General features: G+C 45.6%; 1 long non-coding RNA gene across 1 annotated transcript; it reads right to left on the bottom strand.

Annotated features, from left to right (window-relative positions):
* Positions 1-726: 726 nt before the first annotated feature.
* Positions 727-22,397, bottom strand: LOC132813900 (uncharacterized). Its single transcript, XR_009644204.1, has 3 exons — positions 22,335-22,397; positions 21,603-21,709; positions 727-836 (listed from the first exon to the last, which is right to left on the bottom strand). It is a non-coding gene; the product is annotated as an uncharacterized LOC132813900 (long non-coding RNA).
* Between the last annotated feature and the right edge of the window lie 227 nt (positions 22,398-22,624).

The following is a 22,624-nucleotide window of genomic DNA, read 5'->3' as shown; positions in this document are numbered from 1 at the left end:
GAAAAGGAGTAATCTGCCCTGGGTGGCTCAGGAAATAAGGGAGTCTTATCAAATTGAAATAGAAAACACACAAATTGGCAAAGAGCAAGGAGAAACTAGGAGATTAGAAAAACTTTAAAGATCAGCAGAACGTTAAATGGGATTGGGGGAGACAAGTGATGAGTAGCTGTCCCCAGGGCCAGAATAGCAGTTTGCACTGCTAGAGGGGAACCTATTGTGTGGGGAACATATGGCCTCTGTCATTTTTGAAACACGAAACTGTGACAATAGAGATAATCCTGATCAAGTTCAAAATCACAGCACATTCCTAAAGCTTGTACTTCCAAATAATCCTGTTGGACTATAACCTGGTGATGTGTGTTTTTTTTTTAAACTTTGCCCACCCCGCTCTAACACCAGTTCTTCCACATCAGAATCCTGACAGACAGCCCAGCTGAAACTGAAGTGCCTGTCAGATACCTCACTGAGCCACAGGGGCGTGGGGGAGGGGTATGTGGTTTAACCACAAAGTGCTGAGCTGAACTCGACTTTTTAACTGCCATCGCCATGGAGAGAATACTGAGAGGCAGCATCCATTCAAAACCACAAACCACAAAGGTATAAGAATGGGAGCCATACATCGGACAAGCGAGGAGTTACCTGATGCTGCCTGGAGGTGTTCTGCATGTACACTATCCAGGTAACTGCCATGGCTCATCAATAAAGACCCAAAGAAGACCTCTCAGAGTTCTGCTAACGTAGTTATTCCTATCCAGCAGGGTTCAGGAATAGGAGTACACAGCAGTCAGTCTTCACAGTGGATGATACGAAGAACATGTCAAGAATTGATAAAGAAACTGGGGAAGGTGAGGAAAAAGAAATAACCATTATCACAAAAGCGTTAGAGCTGGGCAAGCTAATGGAGCTAAAGGTAGATAAGTCTCTTTGCACAGATGGAATACATCCCAGGGTGCTCCCAGAGATAGCAGGAGAAATAGTAAATAGACTTGGAGTTAGAGCCCTACAGCAGAGACAGGCCCTTTGGCCCAAACTGACCAGAATGTCCATCCACACTAACCCCATTTCCCTGCACTTGGCCCATCTGCTTCTGACCCTTTGCTATCCATGTATTTGTCCAAATGTCTTTTACCTGTTGTTAATATACCCACCTCAACCACTTCCACTGGCAGCTCAGTCCTTATACATACCACCCTCTGTGTAAACCTGTTGCCCCCTCAGCTTCCCTTTTATTCTTTCTCCTCTAACCTTCAACTGATTCCTCCACTCCTTGATTTCCTGGGAAAGAGACTGAGTGCATCACCTTACCCAAGCCTCTCATGATCTTATACACTTCTAGAAAAGATCCCCCCCTCTGTTTCCTCTGCTCTAATCAAAAAACAAAAATCCTCGCCTGTCCAACCTCTCCCTATAATTCAGACCCCTGAGCCCTGGCAAAACTTCTTGTAAGTTTCGTCTGCACTTTTTCCAGTTTAATAACTGAAACCTACGTTACATTCATCACATTTCCAGTATTTCCCCATGGCACTGGAACCGACGTGACAACACTAATGGATAAAAAACCATGATCGAGAATCAACTCCTTTACAACAATTCCATTTTCATTGCATTTTCCATGTTGCAGGTATCCTTGTGTCTTTCTGATTGCATGGTTAATTTAAAACTTATCCTCATACAAATCTGTGACTTAATTGTCCCTTGGAAATGTGCCATGTTTTTTCAGACTTTTAAAAGCAAATTAAATCTCTCTCCACAGTCACCACGCTAACATGGACTTGGCTGTGTCTCAGTATTTTTTCCAGACACACTGACATTTGAAATATTTGCCCACGGACAGAATACACACCTTTCCTTCCACATGAAAAGGCCAATGATATTCAGATCGGCACGGATCAAGTAACCATCGGGTCTGAACATGAAGCTCAATTTGAATTTCTCATCCACAAATCTGCCCGTTCAGTACCCGACAACTGAGAAAACAAGTCACCACCGTTAACACAGGATGGAAATTCATGAGACAATTATAGTATTAAATTGTAGTTTCTTTGTTCCCCCAAAACATTAAATCTCAGTCTCACAATTTCTCTCTTCTGTGAGCTGAAATCCAAACCAATCTCCTCACTCCTTTCCTTCACACCCAGCTCTAACTCACTCTCCTCTATTTGAATTCAGCTTCCTAGCTCCTGCCTGCAGACAAAGAACCAAAAAAAAGGGTGGCATGACAGCACTAGGGTCCCAGGTTCAATTCTCCCCGTGCCTGCGTGGGTTGCCTCCGGGTGCTCCGGTTTCCTCCCACAATCCAAAGATGCACAGGCCAGGTGAATTGGCCAAGCTAAATTGCCCAGTGTTAGGTGCATTAGTCAGAGGGAAATGGGTCTGGGTGGGTTACTCTTCCGATGGTCAGTGTGGGCTGGTTGGGCCGAAAGGCCTGTTTCCACACTGTAGGAAATCTAATCTAATCAAGTCAAATCAATGAGTCTGACTCGGAGCCTCCTGGGTGTTAGTGAATCCTCCCCAAACCTCTCAGGGGAATGGGTGTTAGTGAATCCTCCCCAAACCTCTCAGGGTTCCCTTCTGGGGCAGAACGAACTGATTTTTTTTCCACAATCTGGAACCTCTTATTTATTTTCCCCACTCCCATCCTCTGATGAGAATCATCCTGCGCACACTGGCCAAAATCATATCTGGTTGAACTAAAATGAATCAAGTTTGAACTTTAATTGCAGGCCCATCTTTGTTCATTTCCATAACATTCCCGAGTTCTGATAACTTTCTGCAAAATGCTCCCCACACTGATACGCTGACCACTTGTCATGATACCGGGGGAGGGGCCGTTCCCCTGGGTCCTGTTCTCAGAGGGAGGAAGGGAGGGAGCTGCCAATGACAGATTAATCCCACACACCCACAGCCTCCCTTCCTGGCACTGACCCATACTGCACATACGCCACCAATTGCCCAGCACTGTGCCTGTGCACTGGTCTCCCTTCCTACAGAGCATGCTCCAGATCACACAGGAGCCCTGGTGATTGACAGCAGCTGCTGCCCAATAGGGTGAAGGGGCGGGGCTGGAGGACTGGGACAATGGGATTGTAAACAATGAATGAATGTGGAGGGACACTGGGGAATGGACAGGTCAGTGAGGGACAGGAGCAGTGCAGCTGGATCCTGGACAAACTGAGCAATGGGAGAGTCTAACAGGAGAGAAACTACAGGAAGGTTCTGTTTGGAGGCTCAGGCAGGGACAGCTGGGAGACAGTATGGCCTGGTTGCTTGGGCTTGGGCCTTTTCAAAGATGCTGTTACTCAACCCTGAACCCGATCCTCCTGGCCCAGAGGTAAGGACACGACCACCATTTCCTGGTGGGCTAGTGGAAAGAAGGGAAGATGTTCTCAATCTCACTCACATGGAAACTCCATGAGCTCCTCCCACTTACTTTCGACGGTGAGGATGGAGGAGGCACAGCAGATGGGAGGGGGGTTAGGGATATAGGGACTGCCTTTCCAAAGGAACCCACGTGTGTTGGTGATATTAACAAGATACAATACAAAGTCACTAACACAAAGCTGGTGTACATGAACTTCATCCAGAATATTAACACCTATAACTGGGTGACACCGACCCCAATGTACAGAATTAAGTCGTGGATATTAATAATGGCATTGTGTGTGAGAAATCACGTCCATTGAATTTGAGTCAATTCTTCTGAAGTAACAACAAAGAGGATTGACAGTGCAAAGCGGTGGAGATGAACTACATGGTCTTCAGTAAGACATTCATCAAGGTTCCCCATGGGAAACCGGTTAGCAAGATTAGATCTCATGGAATACAGAGAGAACTAGCCATTTGGATACAAAACTGGCTCAAAAATAGAATACAGAGGGTGGTGGCGGAAGGTTGATTTTCAGATTGGAGACCTGTGACCAGTGGGGTGTCACAAAGGATCGGTGCTGGATCCACTAATTTTCATAAATTTATATTAATGATTTGGATGTGAATATAGGAAGTAATGATAGTAAGATGACATCAAAATTGGAGGTGTAGTGGACAGTGAAGAGGATTACCTCAGATTACAACAGGATCTTGATCAGATGGTTGAATGTGCTGAGAAGTGGCAGATGGACTTTAATTTAGATAAATGTGAGGTGCTGCATTTTGGAAAAGCAAATATTAGCAGGGAGTATACACTTAATGGTAAGGTCCTCGGGAGTGCTGCTGAACAAAGAGACCTTGGAGTGCAGGTTCATAGCTCCTTGAAAGCAGAATCGCAGGTAGATAGATTAGTGAAGATGTTTAGTATGCTTTCCTTTATTGTTCAGAGCACGGAGTATAGGAGTTGGGAAGTCATATTGCGGCTGTACAGGACATTGGTTAGGTCACGCTTAGAATATTGTGTGCAATTCTGGTCTCCTTCCTATCAAAACAATTTTGTGAACCTTGAAAGGGGTCAGAAAAGTATTACAGGCATGTTGCCAGGGTTGGAGGATTTGAGCTACAGGGAGACGCTGAATACACCGTTTTCCCTGGAACGTTAGAGGCTGATGGGTGACCTTATAGAGGTTTATAAAATCAGTAGGGGCATGGATAAGGTAAATACACAAGGTCTTTTCCCTGCGGTGGGGAGGAGGTACGATGGGAGGTGGGAGACAGAGGGGGGAGACCAAAAGTGGAGGGTGACGGTTAGTTTGTAGATCTACAACACAACCCTGTTCCTGTTTTCTCCCCATCTCCTTCAAGCCCTCTGAAGGGCTCAGCACAAGTGCACAGTCCCTGGACAGTAGAGCTTCAGGGTGACCAAGTGCTGAAGGTTGCATTTGGGACACTGACCTTTATTGTTCTGTGCACTCATCAATAAATGGACCTGGGTTCAATTCCACTGTCCTGGATTCATGTCTGTGGCCACAGACACGCCTGTCTCTGACCCTGACTACTGGATCCCCTGTCACTATAGCTCTGCCATTCTCCTTCCTCCCGTTCTGTGCAGCAGAGCTCTCTGTGGTGTCATGGACCTGGCTGTTGCTGATTTCCCCTGAGAGTCCACCCCACCTGTTCCCCCCATTATAGAATCCCAAGCAGTGCACAATATCTGTCTGAGAAGGGGGAATGATTACTGGGGAGTCCTGCACTCCCTTCCTGAGCCTTTTAGTTGATCTGATGGTCACCCATTCCCTTTCTGCCTGTGTAACCCTCACCTGCAGTGTGACTAACTCACTGAACGTGCTGCCCATAATATTCTCAGTATTGCTCCACAGTGAGTCCACTCTCAGCTCCAGGTCTGAAAAGCAGTTTCCCAGTAGCTGCAGATGGGCACTCATCCTGCACACATAGCCGTCACGGACACTGGAAGTGTCCCTTATTTCCCACATTGTACAAGAGGAGCATACCACGGGTCTGAGGTCTCCTGTCACAACGTCTCTCTAGTTTCAGCTAGTTACTCCCATTAAGAGAATTTAAATGAGTAGCAACTATCTTGCACTTCAAACATTTCCATTACATTCAAAAGCCATTCCCTGTGAATTTCTAGTCAGATCCATGCTCCCCACCAACCCACCGTCCCCTCCCAGCACCTTCATTTGCCACTGCAAGAGGTGTAAAACCTGTGCCCACACCTCAAAAGGGCCCTTCCACATCCAGCAGAGATTTTCCTGCGCATCCAAACACCTCACCTATTATGGCCTTTGCTTTCGATGTGGTCTCCTCTCTACTGGGGAGTTGACAAAGAACACCAACTTGCAGAATGTTTCAGGGAACATTTCTGGGATGCATGCACCAACCAACTCCACCATCCTGTGGCCGACCACTTCAACTTCCCCACCCACTCCGCCAAGGACATTCACGTCCTGGGCCACCTCCACCACCAAATCCCAGCCACCCGACGCCTGGAGAAAGAAAACCTCATCTTCCACATTGAGACCCTTTAACCACAGAATCAAGGTTTCCTCATCTCCCCTCCCCTGCCTTATCCCAGATCCAACCCTCCAACTCGACACCACCCTCTTGAACTGTCCCACCTGTCCATCGTCCTTTCCAATTATCCACTCCACCCTCTCTCCATTACCCTCCACCTACATCTACCTATTGCCTTCCTAGCTCCCTTCCCACCAACCGGACCCACACTTCTTATTTATCTCTCAGCCCTCTTACTCCCTCCCACCCCACCCAATCCCGGCATTCCTGATAAAAGGAATATGCCGAAAACGTTGATTCTCCTGTTCCTGAGATGCTGCCTGATCTGCTGTGCTTTTCCAGTGCCACACGTTAACACAAGCTGGAAGAACAACACCTCATCTTCTACTTGGGGACCCTGCACACCTCCATCCCCAGTATCAAATTCAATAATTTCACGTCCTGAACTCTCCAATGACCTAGCGCCCTAGCCTCTTAACCCACACACAAGGCCTTGTTATCACATAGCCTGCCATTACACATTAGCTATAGTTAGCCACGAACAGTCCCCAGAAACAGCTATTCACCCTCCCCCAGCCAGATCGTTATCCACTCCTTTGTCCAACTGCTCTTGGACTATATCACCACCTATCATTTATTCCTTAACCCCTACCTTCTGCATATAAACCGACATTAATTTTCAGTAACATCAGTTCTGAGGAAGGGTCAGCGGATCCAAAATGTTAACTCTGATTTCTCTTCACAGATGCTGCCAGACCTGCTGAGTTTTACCAGTACCTTCTGGTTGTTGTGCGAGATTTACAGCATCCGCAGTTCTTTTGGTTCTAATTTACCAGGAATTTCTAATTCAGGTCTAGCAGCCTAAAACTGTGCGTTTATAAACCCTCCCAGTCCACAATAGCTCCATTTCTTCACCAGACTTTGCAGTCTCTCCCACTCCCTTCACACTCACTAGGACCCCCCCCCCTCACCGTGACACTGTGCCTGCACAGCTCATGGCCATGTGTTGGCCTGCTGGACCCACCCCAATTCACTCCCATTGGCTGGAGGATCACGCCAATTCTCCTATTGGTCTGAAGCTGCTGTCAATCACCCGGGCCCCATTGTGACATGAGTGGGCTCCTCCCAAGAGCATCGGATGCTGAGGGGTGACCTCATAGAACTTTATAAAATCATGAGGAGTATGGATGGGAAAAATAGACAAGGTCTTTTCCCTGGGGTGGGGGAGTCTAGAACGAGAGGGTGTAGGTTTAAGGTGAGAGGGGAAATATTTAAAAGTGACCCAAGAGGCAACTTTTTTTCACACTGAGATGGGTGCCTGTATGGAATCTTCTGTTCAGGAAAGTGGTGGAGGCTGGTACAGTTACACCATTTGGCATCTGGATGGGTATGTGAATAGGAAGGGTGTAGAGGGATATGTGCCAAATGTTGGGATATCTGGTCGGCATGGACCAGTTCGACCAAAGGGTCTAATTCCATGCTGTATGTCTCTATGACTCTGCCCTGGGATAAGCTTCATCATTCACAGTGAATGAGGCAGTAACACAGAGGACAAGGGTTTGGGGCTATTCAGCTGTACTGGCCGCTCTGGACATGGTGCCAGTCTATCCCAACTCACCTCCCATTTGTCTGTAGACCTCCAAATCCTTCCTTAAAAAAGTTACATTCTAAATTCGTTTTCTCAATAACTACTGGATCTGCATCCAGCTGGCGGACAAACTGTTCCAGATGCTCAGAACTTAGTGAGTACAATAATCTTCACATTTTTAACCTATTTTATTAGCCATTTACCTGAAGGTAGTTACTCAAAATTGTGACGTTAATAATTTCTCCCTCTGTCTCTCTGTAAATTAAATATCCTGCAAAGAAATCTGCTCCTGGTCGAAATTCCTGCCTAACCTTCTCAGCTCCAAGAAGAATTAGTTGATCTTCTGCTAACTCTCCATAAAATAGAAACCCATCTTAATTTTAGTAGTGCCATAAAGATGTACAGCAGAGTAACAGACCCTTCGATCCAAAACTTGTCCATGCTGACCAGATATCCTAAATTAATCTCATCCCATCCACCAGCACTTGGCGTATATCCTTCTAAACTTTTGCTAATCACATACAACATCTCAAAGGCATAATTGGGTAATTGTACCAGCCTCCACACTTTCTCTGGCAGCTCCTTCCACACACGTACCGTGTTCAGCTGGAAACATTGCCCCTTAAATCTCTTTTCAATCTTTTCCCTCACACCTGAAGCCTGTGCTCTAAGCTTTGGACTCACATATCCTGGGAATAAGACCCTGGGATTTCACCCTATCCTTGCCCCTCACAACTGTATCCGATGCTCCGGGGAAACAGCCCCAGCCTATTCACCCTCTACCTATATAGCTCAAACCCTCAAACCTGGCAACATCTTTGCACATCTTTTCCGAACCCTTGCAAGTTTCACAATATCATTCCGATAGCAGGGAGACCAGGACTGAAAGCAGAATTCCAGAAGTGGATGAATCAATGTGCTGTGCCGCTGCAAAATGACGTCCCAACTTCACTACTCAAATGTACTGACCAGTAAAGGCAAGTACACTAAACACCTTCTTCACTACCCTGCCTATGATTCCACTTTCAAGGAACTATGAATCTGCACTCCAAGGTCTCTTTGTTCAGCAACACTCCCCAGGACCTTCCCATTAAATGTATAATTCCTGCCCTCATTTGCTTTTCCAAAATGGAGGATCTCACATTTATCTGAAATAAACTCGATCTGACAATCCTCAGCCCATTTGATTGAAGTCCCATTGTACTCTGAGTTAACCTTCTTCGCTGTCCAGTACACCTCAAATTTTGATGTCTACTGTAAACCTACTAACTATACCTCATATATTCACAGAAATCATTGATATAAATGATGAAAAGCAGTGAACCCTGCACCGATCCTTACACCATATTGCTCATCACAGGCCTCCAGTCCGAAAAGCACTATCCTCCGTCCCCAACCTTCCCGCCAATTTGTATATAATAGCTGGTTCTCTCTGCATCCCATGGTGTCTAACTTGCTAACCAGTCTGTTATGTGGACCTTTTTGAATGTCTTTCTGAAGTCCAAGTTAGTGATGTATGTACAAAGCCATGCTGACTATTCCTAATCACTTCTTACATTTCCAATTACATATAAACCTGTCCTTCAGAATTCCTTCCAACACCTTGTCTGCCACTACCCTCAGGCTCACCGGTGTACTGTTCCCTGGCCTTCCCTCATCACCTTTCTCAAATAATGGTGCCTGTCTTGCAGCGCCTCACCTGTGGCTATCGGTGATAGAAATATCTCAGCGAGGGACCCGAAAATCACTTCCCTAACTTCCCACAAAGATTTGGGATACACCTGATCAGGTCCCACAGATTTACTCAGCTTTCTGTATAAGACATCCCGTACAACCTCCTCTGTAATATGGACAGTTGTCAAGATATCACTATTTATTTCTCCAAACTCTCTAGCTTCCATATCCTCTTTCAGTAAAAGCTGACATGAAATCCTTGGGTAGTATCTCTCCCACCTTCTGTGGTTCCACAGACAGCCTTGTTGATCTTTGAGGGTCCCTATTCTCTGCCTGGTTACTCTTTTGTCCTTAGTGTTTGGTAGAATCTCTTTGGATTGTCCTTAAACCTCTTTCCCCCCCAAAGCTATCTCTTGTAGCCTTTTTGCCCTCCTGTTTTCCCTCGAGTGTACTCCTATTGCCCCTATACTCTGAGGGATTCATTAAAACCCAGCTGTCTGTACCTGCCATATCCCTCCATCTTTTTGACCAGTCCCTCAATTTCCCTAGACACACAGCATTCTCTACACCTACCAGACTTGGCCTTAACAGGAACATACTGTCTATGTTCTCTTGTTGTCTCATTTTCACAGGCCTATGGAGGCAATCGCAGATGAGGACATAGAAACAGTCATTCTCAGTAAAGAGGTAGTGTTGGGAAAGATAACAGCCCAAAAGTACATGGGTCTCCTGGCTGTGATGGAATGCATCCCAGGGGACTAGAAGAGATGGTGAAGGGTGCATTGTCCTTCCTTGCTAGAGGGATAGTTATGCTGCAGCTGTACAGGGTGCTGGTGAGGCCACACCTGGAGTACTGGAATACAGGTTTGGTCTCCTGACACTGGAGGGGGTGCAGAGGAGGGTCACTAGTTTGAATTGGGAGTTGAGAGGGATGGTGTATGTGGAGAGATTGAATAGACTGGGACTATACTTGTTGGAATTTAGAAGAATGGGAAGTTGTATTGGAAAAAATAAAATTAAGAAGTGAATAGATAAGATAGAAGCAGAGAGGTTATTTCCACTGGGGGGTGGGTCAACCTAGAGAGCATAGCGTCAAAGTAAGGGGGTATCTGATTTAGGACAGAGTTGAGGAGGAACTTCTTCAGCTAAAGGGTTATGAATCTGTGGAATTCCCTGCTGAGTGTAGCAGTTGACGTTATCAACTTGAATGTCTTTAAGGCAAAATGTAGATTTGCAAACAGGAAAGGAATTAAGGGTTATGGTGAGACAGCAGGAATGTGGAGCTGAGGCCATGAAAAGATCAGCCCTGATCTTATTGAATAGCAGAGCAGGCTTGACGGGCCAGATGGCCTACCCCTGCTCCTATTCCTTCTGTTCTTATGTTCCCACTTTCCAGCCGTCCCTTTGCCTGGGGTTGCAAAGAAATATTGAAAGTTCTCGCCTTGTACCGTCAAAATTCACCTTTGTCCAATTTTGAACACCAGCTTTTAGATCTGGTCTATTATTTTCTGCAACTATTTTAAAACTAGTAGAATTATTGTCAGAGAATCCCAAGTGTGGAAGCAGGCCATTCGGCCCATCACATCCACACTGACCCTCACAGCCTCCTATCCTACCATTGTAACGCTGCATTTCCCAAGGCCAATCCACATAGCGTGCACATCCCTGAACATTATAGGCAATTCAGCCTGGATTATCCACCAAACCTGCACATCTTTGGTCTGTGGGAGGAAACCAAAGCACCTGTACGAAACCTACACAAACAACCTCAATGAGGTATCATCCTGTTCTTATTTCCCAGTTCCACCCAAGTAATTTCAACGGGCGAACCCCCATGAATATCCTCGCTAAGCACAACAATAATGTTATCCCAAATCAAAAACACCATCCCATCTTCTCTCTTATCCCCCTTTCTATCCTTCCTCTTACATCTATTCCCTGGAACATTAAGCTACCTGTCCTTTCCAACCTAAGCCACGTTTCTGTAATGCATACTATATCCCAGTCCCATGTTCAAAACCATATCTGAAGCTCATCTGCTTTCCCTGTAAAACCTCTTGCATTGAAATAAAGGCAGTGCAGTGCTATCAAAAGGACAGACTGATGGGCAGAGGGGGTGGGATGGCCCTATTGGTGAGGAATGACGTTCAGTCCCTTGCGAAGGGGGAGATACAGAATCAGGAGATATAGAGTCAGATTGGAGGGTGGCTAATGTTGTCCCACTTTTCCAGAAAGGTGGGTGAGAGAAAACAAGGAATTATAGACCGGTTAGCCTGATGTCAGTGGTGAGAAAGACGCTGAGTCAATTACAAAAGATGAAATTATGGCTCATTTGGATAGCAGTAATAGGATTCCTCAGAGTCAGCATGGATTTACAAAGGGGAATATACTGACTTGGATTGAAAATTGGCTGGCTGACAGGAAGCAAAGTGTAGTGATAAACGCTTCCTTTCGGAATGGCAGGCAGTGACTAGTGGGGTACCACAAGGTTCGGTGCTGGGACCGCAGCTGTGTCCTCGGTCCTGGGACCGCAATATACATTGATAAAATAGATGAACACATTAAAAGTAATATTAGCAAATTTGCTGATGACACAAATCTGGGTGGCAGGGTGAAATGTGAGGACAATGTTATGAGAATACAGGTTAACTTGGTCAGGCTAGGTGAGTGGACGGATGCATAGCAGATGCAGTTTAAGGTGAATAAATGTGTGGTTATCCACTTTGGAGGCAAGAACAGGAAGGCAGATTACTATCTAAAAGGAGTCATGTTTTGTAAAGGGAAGTACAACGAGATCTCGGTGTGTTGTACATCAGTCAATGAAAGCAAACATGCAGGTACAGCAGGTAGTGAAGAAAGCTCACTGCATGCTGGCCCTCATAACAAGAGGAATTGAGTATAGGAGCAAAGAGGTCCTTCTGCAGCTGTACAGGGCCCTGGTAAGACCGCACCTGGAGTATTGTGGGCAGTTTTGGTCTCCACATTTGAGGAAGAGCATTGTGGCTATTGAGGGAGTATTGGGTAGGTTCACGAGGACAATTCCCGGAATGATCATATGTTGAAAGATTGGAGCGACTGAGCTTGTATACACTGGAGTTTAGAAGAATGAGAGGGGATCTGATTGAGACCTACAAGATTATTAAAAGGTTGGACACTCTGGAGGCAGGAAGCATGTTTCCATGGATGGGTGAGTCCAGAACCAGAGGATGCAGGTTAAAAATAAGGGAGAGGCCATTTAGAAGAGAGTTGAGGAGAAACGTCTTCACCCAGAGAGTAGTGGACACATGGAATGCACTGCCCCAGAAGGCAGTGGAGGCCACGTCTCTGGATAGTTTCAAGAAAGAGATGGATAGAGCTGTTAAAGATAATGGAATCAAGTGTTACGGAGATAAGACAGGAACAGGATACTGATTGTGGATGGTCAGCCATGATCATAATGAATGGTGGTGCTGGCTCAAAGGGCAGAATGGCCTATTCCTGCACCTATTGTCTATTGTACCTTGTCAGTCCGACCTCATTCTGTGCCTTGCCCTTGCCTGTCTAACTTCTCAACTGTACCAGCCTCAGACTTCCCTCCTTTCTCACTATCTCTTTAGGTTTACCCCCATGCCCTCACTGGTTTAATGCCTCCCAAGCAGCACTAGCAAATCTCCCTGCTTGGATATCAGACACCTTCCAATTCAGGTGTAATCCATCCGTCTTATGCACGTCACCTCTCCCCCAGCAGAGATTCCAATGATCCAAAAATGTGAATCTTTCTCCCCTGTATCAGATCCTTGGCCACGCATTCATCTGCTCTACCCTGCTATTCCTGCTCTCGCTAGCATGTGGCACCGGGAGTAATCCAGATATTACTACCCACCACAATCTGCTTATTATTCTCCAGGCTAATTTGCTATATTCTCTCATCAGGACTTCATCCTTTTCTCTTATGTCATTGGTACCAATGTACAGCGACCTCCCACTGATCATTCTCCCCTTTCAGAATATTCTGCACCGTCGGAACCATCCTTCACCCAGGCAGTAGGGAGGCACCACCCCATTCTGATGTCTCACTATCAGCTACAGAAACTGCAGTCTGTGCTGCAGACTAGAGAGCCCCCTATCACCATCGATCGCGTGGAACCTGTTATACCTCACATTACACTAGATTCATTACACTAGTAACTTGGCTATCAGTGCGATATTCCCCTGAGAGTGTGACCCCCGATGCTTTCGAGAACAGTATACTGGTTTGAGATGGAAATAACCACAGGAGACTCCTGCACTACTTGCCCTCCACTCCTACCTTTCCGAGAGGAAACCAATCTCCCTGACTGGATCGGCAGTTTTCCTACCTTTCTGAAACCGCCACCTATCTCACCTCCCCCCACCCCCCCAACCCCCGGCTCCTGTAAATTCTTCATTACCTTTAACCATCGCTCCATCTGATCCATGAAATCCTACAGGATTTGCATCCTCACTTCCTGCAGACAATCAGGATCATTGAAACTTTCCTTAATCTCCTACATCCAACAGGAAGAGCACATCACTGTACAAATGGCCATCTCTGCACCTTAACAGTCCACAGACACAGAAAAAGGCACACAGCCTTACAGCTTTACAAAACACGACTCTAGAATAAATTAGTACCAGTATTTTATATTAAAAAAAACTTAATCAAAGTATCATAAGATGTGTATTTAAAGAAATAAATCGTCGCCCTACTGAATGTTGTAGCTTTACTAAAATAAAACAGACTAAGATTTGTCTTTGAAGAGACCGAAACTCACTGAGCTGTGAGTCACAGATGAACAGCACGAAACAGAGCCTTCGGTCAAATTTGTCCATGCCGACCAGATAATCTTATCCCTCTTGCCAGCACCTGGGCCACATCCCTCTAAATCTTTCCTATTCATGTCAAGTATCCAAATGCCTTTAAAATGCTATAATTGTCAGCCTCCACCACTTCTTCTGGCAGCTTATTCCATACACGCACCACTCTCTGCGTGAAAAAGTTGCTCCTTAGTTCCCTTTTATATCTTTCCCCTCTCACCCTCAACCTATGCTCTCTATTTCTGGACTCTCCTACTCAGTGAAAAGACCTGGTCTGTTTACCGTATCCGTGCTACCAATGAGTTTATAAACCTCTATGGAGGTCACCCCTCACTCTCTGATGCTCCAAGGAAAGAAAGCCCCAGCCTTTTTGCTCTCTTCCTGCAGCTCAAACCCTGACAATACCCTTGTAAATCTTTGTTGAACCTCTTCAAGTTTCACAACATCCTTCCGATTCACGGAGAACAGAATTGCACACAATATTCCAAAAGAGGCCTAACCAATGTCCTGTACATGACCTTCCAACTTCTATACTCAATGCTCTGATCAATAAAGGAATGTATTCCAAACACTTTCTTCAATATCCTATCTACCTGCAACTCTCCGTTCAAGGAAATATGAACCTGCACTGCAAGATATCTTTGTTCGTCAACACTATTTAGGAATTTGGCACTAAGTGTATCAGTCCTGTTAAGATTTGCTTTTCCAAAATGCAGCACGTCACATTTATCTGAATTAAACTCCATATGCCACTTCTCACCCATCTGAACAACATCCTGTTGTAATTTGAGGTACCCTCTTCGCTGTCCACTATACTTCCAATTTTGGTGTCATCTGCAAACTTATCAACTGTATCTCCTATGCTCATATCTAAACCATATATATATAAATGACGAAAAGTAGTGGACCCAGCACTGATCCTTGCAGCACTCCACTGGTCACATGCCTCCAATCTGAAAAACAACCCTCCACCACCATCCTGCCTTCTACATTTGAGCCAGTTCTATATCCAAACGGTGAGTTCACCCTATATTCCATGAGATCTAACCTTGCTAACCAGTCTTCCATGGGGAAGCTTGTCGAGCAGCCTTACTGAATTCCATTGATCATGCCCACCTCTCTCCCCTCATCAACCCTGTTTGATACATCTTCAAATAACTCAATCAAGTTTGAGAGATAGGATTTCCCACGCACATAGTCATGCTGACTATCACTAATCAGTCCTTGCTTTTCAGAATACATGCGCATCTTGTTCCTCAGGATTCCCTCCAACAACTTGCCCAGCATCAATATCAGGCTCACGGGTCGATAGTTCCCTGGCTTGTCCTTACCACCTTTCTTAAATAGCGGCACCACGTTAACCAACCTCTCGTCTTTCGGCATCTCACCTGTGATAATTGATGATACAAATATCTTAGCAAGAGGCCCAGCAATCACATCCCCAGCTTCCCTGAGTTCTCGGGTACACCTGATCAGGTGCTGGGGATTAACCAAGCTTTACAGGTTACAAGACACCCAGCACGTCCTCCTTTGTAAGATGGACATATTCAACATCTCGACATCTATTTCCCCACATTCTATATTGCCCATGTCCTTCTCCACAGTAAACACTGATGCAAAATATTCAGTTAGTATCTCTCCCATCTCCTGCGGCTCCACGCATAGGCTACCTTGCTGATCCTTGAGGAGCCCTATTCTCTCTCGAGTTACACTTTCGTTCTTAATGTATTTATAAACACCCTTGGGATTATTCATAACTCTATTTGACAAAGCTATCTCATGTCCCCTTTTTGCCCTCCTGATTTCCCTCTTAAGTATACTCCTACTGTCTTTAATGCTCAGGGTTTTTTTTTGGATTGGAATAAATGCAAAACATTACATCTTGATAAAACAAACGAGGGCAGACTTACACTAATTAAAACAGGGCCTCGAGTAGTGATATGGAACAAAGAGGCCAAGGGATTCGGATCTTTCACGTCTGTGTCACATGGAGACAGGGTGGTTAAGAAGGTGCTTAGCACACTTGCCTTCATTGCTCAGACCGCTGAGTACAGAAGTTGGGACGTTATTTTGGATGTTGGGGAGGCCTTTTCTGGAATTCTGTGTCCAGTTCTGGTCATGCTGATATCGGGAGGACATTATGTATTTGGAGCGGATTCAGAAGCGATGTCCCAGGATGTTGATGGGAATGGATAGCTTGAATTCTAAGCAGAGGCTGGATAGGCTGCGACTTCTTTCACTGGTGCGCAGGAGGCTGAGGAGTGACCTTATTAGACTAAAATCACGGAGGGGTGGTATCAGTAATGTGAACAGCAGGTGTCCTTTCCAGGAAGGGACGCGTTTCAAGACTGGGGACATAGCTTTTAAGGGGACAGCAGAATGGCTTTAAAAACGTGTTCGGGAATTTTTTGTTTATTTTTGTTCAGACAATGGTTTGTGTGTGGAATGAACTATCAGAGGAAGTGGTAGTTGTGAATCAAATTACAATTGGAGGGTGGCACAGTGGCTCAGTGATTAGCCCTGCTGCCAGGGCCCCAGGTTCGGTTCCAGCTTTGGACAACTGTCTCTGTGGAACTTGCCCATTCTCCCAGTGTCTGCATGGGTTTCTTCCAGGGGCTCCAGTTTCCTCCCTAATGAGAGAGCAGCCCTATGGTCTGGGAGGACAATGCTGCCTTTCCCTTTTACACAGTGATGCCACTGTGTCTCTGGGGTGGGGAGAGGAAATGCTGAAGGTGGTACATGGGACACCACTCAGGCACAGTGCTTTGTCCTGGAGGATGTTCACTTCCTTTAATATTGTTGGGGGCTGCACTGATGCAGGCAAGTGGAGAATGTTCCAACACAATCCTGACGTGTGCCTTATAGAGAGCAAACAGACATTGGGGAATCAGGGGTTTGGGGAAACTAAGGTTGTTCTCCTTGTAGCAAAGGCAATTGAGGGGAGCTGTGACAGAGGGTTTAGAAAGTTACACGTTATAATAATCAACTTTACGCCCATCAGCTCATTCTACAAGGCTTACAGGACACACATTAAAGGTTTGGGAAGATTCAAAGGAGAACTTTTATGCAGTAAATGGGATTCAGATGGAATACAATACTCACACACAATGCGAATATCCAGGTCCTGATGAACTGACTAATTCAATCAAAGTTTGGTGTTACAATGACTGAGATTACCATCTGAATGTCCACCTGTAGTATACTGTAATACACGTTTATAAAATCCGTCACTGTCAGCTCAGGTTAAAATCTCACACCATCCCCTCCTCCTGGCCCAGGATGACTGGACACATTACTCCTTGTGGAGGTCAGCAGTCAGTTCAGATGGAAATCTATGTGGGTTTCTAGGCGTTTCCACCTTGGGACTTCATGTGACTGAACAGGGCAGATCTTTGATACACGGGACAGAATGTTCCCGGAGTCAGTGAGATGTGGAGAGCAGGATTTGCTTCTCATTTTTTCCTTCCGTGCTACCGCTGTGCCTCATCAATAAGACATGGGATGTGAAAGACTCATGCAGCTCGATGGTCAGAATGGAGGCAACTTGCCCAATGGGCAGCAAGCTCCTCCCATAGAGTATCTCTAAAAACAGAGCAACTCTGCATGCTTCACATTGCCCAGTGCTCCCAGTAAATGTTTAGAAGGGGAGGGGGGGTGGAACTCCTAGAAAAGGTGTAACTGTAAAGTTCTAAGAGGATTGTGAAGAGTGAGAGATGCACAGGAGAAGGGGTCAACAAGTTGTCAGATGGAGTATAAGTTGAGAAAATACAAAGTCGGTAATTTTGGAGGGGATAATAAGGAACAGAGTGCTATTTACATGGTGGAAACTGTAGAAAGCTGCACCACAAAGGCACCGGGGGAAATTTGTGCAGGAAACACTGAAAGCTAGCAGATTCTGAGTCAGTCACGAAATCAAGGGTTCTGTTTCAGATTCATCAAGTTGAAGGCAACGCCGACACGGTAAGGGGTTTCATTAATAATGGAGTTGGGGGTAAGGTGGAGACAAGCAACATTTTAGAGACTGGAATTCCTGGTGTTTATGATTGTGTAGATGTCTGATCAAAAAGTCACCTTGGGGTTACAGATATAACAGCAATATTGTGATGAGTCTAGTCTAGTTCTACCTCAGACTGCACCCAGCGAGAGGGAGGGGCTCAGCAGGAAGGGAAAGGAATTTGTAATAGCAACTGAAGGTAATGGGTTTAACCGTAACAATGTTTCATTGTAGGAAATTGCAGTTAATCGAGTAGTGGGAATGCGATAAGCAGTTTGATAACTGAGTAACAGTGGAGCAATGGAGAGGGATGATGGGGAGGGAGAGCTAGGCATCGTCAGTGTACATGTGAATCCTCACACTGTGCTTTTAGACGATGTCACCTCCTGGCAGTATGTAGGTGAGATACAGGAGAGAGCAAGGATAGATCCTTCAGCGACACCAAATACAAGGAATTCAGAAAGGAAAGGGAAAGTGGAGATGGAGCAGGATTTACAAATGATGGTGAGGTCAAACGTTAGTTATTTGCAGAATGGATGAGAAGGACATAACCAGAAAAGACAGACAGACAGAACAAGGAACAATATCTGTGAATTGGCGAGGGGGTTGTGATGAGGAGGAAACAGAATTGGAATGTCTGTGGTTTAGCGAGACTAGTAAAAGATCAAGATGAGCTCTGATAAGGCTTGACAAGAGACTGGAGAAAATTGCAAGTTTGGGACAAAAATCAGGAACACAATGTGAGGTAGTTTGTCTCGTTGGGCTAGTGAGAGGGAGGGAAGCAGCAGAGGCAGTTGATCGGATTGTCTCAGTCTTAGTGACAGAGAAACTCAATGTGCTCCTTGCTCTTGTTGTTGGAGAGAAGGATGAAGGAGACAGGATGGTGGGCAGTGTTTTACAAAGAAACAAAACCAGAGTTAGTGATATTTAAAATGAGTGAACAAACCTAATGTATTTAACTTTTATCCAGAATATTAAAATGTACAACTGAAGTCCTTGTTCAAATCGCATATTCAGATTCCACCATTTGCCAATTCAAGAAAAAAATAACTGCAATTAGGAATCTCCTGATCTCCATGGCGAAAAAACTCCTGCCAACCTGACAGTCGCCCAACAAGCTACTCACTGTATTAATCACTGCAAAGTCTCAACAAAGGAATGAAACTGGATGGACCACTTGGCATCTAACAAGGCATTAGGAAATACAACCACAGAATCAGCCCTCTCGACTCTCCAACATCCTGCTCACTAACATCCGGGTTTTTTTTGTGCCAAAACGTGGCGAGCTGTCTCACAGACTAGTCAAGGAAAAGCCTGACAAAGTCATACTCACAGAGTCATCCCTTACAGATAATGGCTAGACACCAACGTCACCATCCCTAGATATCGAGAGTGCGATGATGGAAAACACAACAGGTCAGGCAGCATCTGAGGAGCAGGATAATCGACGATTCGAGCCTAAGCCCTTCATCAGCCCGACCTGCTGTGCTTTTCCAGCACCACATTCTCGACTCTGATCTCCAGCATCTGCAGTCTTCACTTTCTCCTGAAATCTCTGGATATGTCCTGTCCCACCAGCAGGACAGACCAGGCAGAGGTGATGGCATAGTGGTGTACACACAGGAACCATTTGCCCTGGGAGTACTCAGCATTGACTTTGGACACCAGGAAGTCTCATGGCTCCTGCTGATTACCACGTACCACGGCTGATGACTCAGTGCTCCTCCATGTTGAACAACACTTGGAGGAAGCACTGAGGTAATAAATGGTGACAAGCCTACTCTGGGTACAGGATTTCAATGTCCTCTACCAAGAGTAGCTCAGCAGCAGGATTACTGACTGGGCTGGTCGGTTCCTCAAGGACATAGCTGCTCAACTGGGTTTGCAGCAGGCGATAACGGAACCAGCAAGAGGGAAAAACATACTGGATCTTATCAGCATGTATCTGCCAGCTGCAAATGTATCTGTCCATGACAGTATCGGTAAGAGCGACCATCCCACTGTCTTTTTGGAGACAAAGCCTCACCTTAAAGTTGAGAAAAACCTCCATTGAGCTGAGTGGTACTATCACCGTGCTAAATGGGACAGATGTAGGAACTCAAACTGGATCTCTCTGAGGCACTATGGGATAACAACAGCAGCAGAACTGTACTCCAGCACAATCTGTAACCTCATGGGTTTGTACATCCCGCACTCACCCATCACAATGGACAGGAAAGGAGGGCATGCCATGAGCAGCACCAGGCATACCTAAAAATGAAGTGCCAACCTGTTGAAGCTACCAAACAGGACCATCTGCATTTTAAACAGCATCAGCATCAGGCAACAGAGCTAAACGATCCCACAACCAATGGATCAGATCAGAATTCTGCCACACCCACTTGTGAATGGTAATGGACAATTAATCAACTTGTTGCAGGAAGCACAACAGATATCCCCACCCTAACTAACGGAGGGATCTCGCACATCCATACAGCATTTGCAGCAATTCTCAGCCAGTTGCAAAGTGGGATGATCCATCTCAGCCTTCAACAGTGGTTTCCAAAATCACACACGTGAGTTTTAAGTCAGTTTGATTTAGTTCGAATAATACCAAGAAATGGTTAAGTAGTGTAAAGGCTATGGGTCCTGCTAACATTCTGGCAATTATACTGATAACTTGTGCTCCAGAACTTGCCACCCACAAAGCCACGTACCCATCCAGCACTGGCATTGACTGACAATGTGGAACATTGCCCAGGGATGTTCAACACAAAAAACACAGGTCAACTCCAACCCAGGCAATTTCCCTCGATCAGCAGTAAAGTGATGGAAGTATTCATCAACAGGGCTATCAAGCAGCAGCTGCTCAGCAACAGCCAACTGAGTGACACTCATTTTAGGCTCCACCAGGGCCACTCAGCTCCCGATTGTGTTACCACCTGATTCACAACCTGACAACCAGCTGAATCCCAGAGGTGAGGTAAGAGTGACAGCCCAGTCCCACTCCAACACCACTATTTCTAGCTGATTCCACCCTCATCTCAGCTCATATACTGAAACTCTCATCCATCGTGTGTTATCTCCAGACTTAAATTATCCAAACACACTCCTGGCCAGCCTCCCAAATTCAACCTCCCTGTAATCTCAAGAAAAATTGAAAGCTCTATCGCCCACGTACTCACTTCTCCCCAAACATGTTCATCCGTCAAAAGGCTCCTATAAGCAACAACAATTTAAAATTCTCATTCTTGACTTGATTCCTGGCTGTTCTCATCCCTAGCTCCATGCACCACACATCCTTTGAGACCTCGTCAATCCATTTACTTCGAGACTCCCAATAATTTGTTAATTCATTACTTCAACTGTGTAGCTGATTCTACAGTTGCTAAAGCAACATGGTCTGGAATTTGCAGACAAAACATCACAGGTCTGCGTTCCACCTTTAAGACATCCCTCAAAACCTGCTTTTTGGCAATGCTTTTGGTCACCTGACCTAATATCTCCATCTCTGGCTTTATATCTAAAATTCTCAATGATATTTTATATGAAATTATAAGCATGATAATAAAATTACAAACTGTTCTTGATTTGGACATTATCTTCAAATCATCACTGTTGCTGTAATGAATAATCTGTAATGTCTCTTACCCAACCACATTGTGGGAGCACCTTCACCACACAAACTGCAGCTGTACAAGAAAGTCAAGCATCACCCTCTCCCCAGGCAACAGGGCTTTGGCATTAATCACTGGGATCTGTGGAAGGAGAAACACAGTTCAAGGGGGTGCAAAATGCATGACAGGGAATGAAAGTGGTGCAGAATTTGATAGCCAGAAACTGAAGGAAAATACACTTGCTTATTGGAAAAAAGAATTCTTGACTCAAAAATATTCAAGACAAAATAATCTGATAATAGAGCAGCACATGGTCAGGGGCTGGGCCACGTGAAAAACTCATTTACAAATGGTCTATAAAAGTAATAATACAGTATAAACAGACCAAACATACCCCCATGGTTGGAGACTGAGGAAGCTAGACATTGACAAAGTGGTCCTGAGGGAGCCCAGAGGTGACTCAGAGCAGGATTGGCTGCTGTCATCACAATGACTCTGTACTCGAGAGAGGCTGCACATGCGCCTGGCTGCACCTTGCCCCCTACAAAGATGGCGGCTCCGCACGTGTCCAGTGAATCCTTGTCCCGAATAAAGATGGCGGCGCTCACTCAGGCCTGCAGCCGCTGAGGCAATTCCCCATTTACTGCAAACACGGGACTGGGACGTTCACATTTGTGTTTTCCGACGTGCACAATTTGTTTGTAAAACCTCTCCGCTCATGGCAACACAGATTTTGTCCCGTTTCCCTGATTATTTCTTTCCTTACCGTCTCCTTTCTCTTCATAACTTCCCGAGCATTCATTACAGCGACTCTGCGTCGGGCGCGAGGGTGATCACATGGTTTACTTTAGCTCCGCCCTTCATTCACTGTGATTGGTTGGAGGATCAACCTCCCGCTAGGTCCTCCAGCTCCGCCCACCGTCCTTTCATTGGTCCGGTGCTGACATCAATCACCCGGGGTCACTGTTGGCTGGAGCATGCGCAGTGTGTCCTGCTTGTGTTGAGATGTTGGGTCATGTGATGGGAGGTAACAACAATGACTGCAGATGCTGGAAC

Source organism: Hemiscyllium ocellatum, unplaced genomic scaffold, assembly GCF_020745735.1.
Source record: "Hemiscyllium ocellatum isolate sHemOce1 unplaced genomic scaffold, sHemOce1.pat.X.cur. scaffold_529_pat_ctg1, whole genome shotgun sequence".
Classification (NCBI taxonomy): domain Eukaryota; kingdom Metazoa; phylum Chordata; class Chondrichthyes; order Orectolobiformes; family Hemiscylliidae; genus Hemiscyllium; species Hemiscyllium ocellatum.
The sequence above is the reverse complement of the archived record's forward strand: the minus strand, read 5'-3'. Positions and strand labels throughout refer to the sequence as shown.